Source organism: Lichenostomus cassidix, chromosome W (genome assembly GCF_008360975.1).
Source record: "Lichenostomus cassidix isolate B80296 chromosome W, HeHo_3.0, whole genome shotgun sequence".
NCBI classification, from domain to species: Eukaryota; Metazoa; Chordata; class Aves; order Passeriformes; family Meliphagidae; genus Lichenostomus; species Lichenostomus cassidix.
The window spans coordinates 17288854-17290829 of NC_139510.1; positions in this window are offsets into that span (position 1 = coordinate 17288854).

Sequence of the window (1976 nt, forward strand, 5' to 3'; positions counted from 1 at the left end):
CGTTTGCTTCCACAACCGGCGATGATAAAGGAGGCGAGGAGGGTCTATGCGTTGTGTCCATGGAAGATGTTTATTCGCATGGTGCAGCAGAGGCCAACGACCTCCCCGAGGCAGAGATGCCTCGAGGGCGAAGGCCTCACATGCACAGCCACATGTGGAGCATAAACACACGTGGAGCATAGACCGCAAGATGGCGGAGGGTAAGGGGTTTTATAGGGAAACAGAGAGGGGCAGGGACAACACACACGCCCAGTGACCTCTGGGTACAGGGGAGGTACAGAGGCGGAGTTAGGAGTACAGGAACCAATAGGGGAAACCCAAGGGAGTGGCCAGGGCCACGTGGGGTTAGGGTATAGGAACCAATAGGGAAAACTGGGGGCGTGGCTAGGACTATGTGGAGTAGGGAAGGCAGGACAATAGGTGACAAGTACAGTCGTTAAGAAAAGGGTGTGGGGAACTTGCAGCCATTATCACAATAAGGCCCATTAAGTGTGATAGGCCACTTTTACTGAGTCCGTGCTTTTCTAAAAAGCATAACAATAAAATTTGAGTTACCTCTGATTCCATTGTGGTCCAGCTGGTTTTCAGGGTCCTGGTCGACACCGTCTAAGCACTCTCGGAGCTTGCAGTCGCCAGAGTTCTGTGCAGTTCACCGAAGTGTAGCCCTCACGGTAGGCAGGTCTTATTCGGCCTGTGTCTGCAGGATCTTCCCCGATCCGGGCGAAGATTTTGACACACCGTTGCTGCACTGCTTCGGCGCCTCTCCGTTCCCGCCGCTCCCTGCTGTTGGCGTCCGTATCACGTCGGAGTCACCATTTGACATAACGGCGAGAGGGGAAACTCACAGCACTCTCAATATGAGATATAAAGTAAGCTCCCCTTTTATTTCACCAAACGAGAGACTTATATACTGTTACAGAAGTTACTATTCATAGATACACACACACCTGCAGTCTGTTCTCACACATTCAGGGATCCTCCCGGTGACTCCCTTTTTCTTTCTCATAACACTTCTGACTCCCTAATCTTTCTCATGACATTCTTCCCACAGAACATTCTCAGGCAAACAAACCACTGTAGCTTGTTGGAATTTTACTGAGGCCTGAGAATTCAGTTAGCATAAGTTTTGCTGGAAAACTGCGTTTTCCAACAGGTTTCCTTCACCCCAGAAGCATTTTTTAAAATCTCTCATTTTGGCCAACAACATCTGATTTATTTTTCTATTTGCTTCTCTTGTGTCTACTTTGAAAGACAGGTGTCTGCCAAGGAAGGTGGGAACCTCCCTTGGAATGGAAAAATATGACCCCCTTCCTTCTGAATTATTATAACTTTGAAATTAAGGGGTTTTCAGGCAAAGATATGGGGAAAGGAATAACAGTTCGTTACTAGTATGTATATGTATAACAAGGCAAACCAACAACAACAACAGCAGCAACAACAACAAAAACCAGAAACCCAGTAACAGCCTTCTCTAGGCTGTCAAGCACCTTCCCCTTTGGTGTAGTTATGGTCACAGCCGCCAGGGGTGCTGTGGGCTCTCAACTGGGCAGGGTAGGTGCAATGAGTCCCCCGCAGCTGCAATGGGCGCTGTGGCGTGAGCTCAGTCATCTCTCTCACGTGGGTAATGGCGGGCACAACCGGTGGAAGAGATGGAAAAGGGCTTCAGCAGGAACCTTGGAACAGCAAAGGCAGGCACCCCCCTGGGGTAGATAACAAAATGTAACAGAAAAGTCCACAGCCTTAGCAGGAGCCACAGGAGTCAAGTGGATATGGGGTGCTGGGTTAGAGTGTAGTGAAAAAGCCCGGGGCAGCAGCAGAAAGCAGCAGGGCTAGGCAGCGGCACCTGGGCTTCTCTGTAGCAGCTGGCGCATGCAGCCAGGGAGACGCGCCCTTCGGAAAGGGGGAGGGAGTCGGGCTCCCGGGTTTTCCCCTGAGGCACCCGGGTAGATGGAGGGGGCTGTTTTCCAGTGATGTCG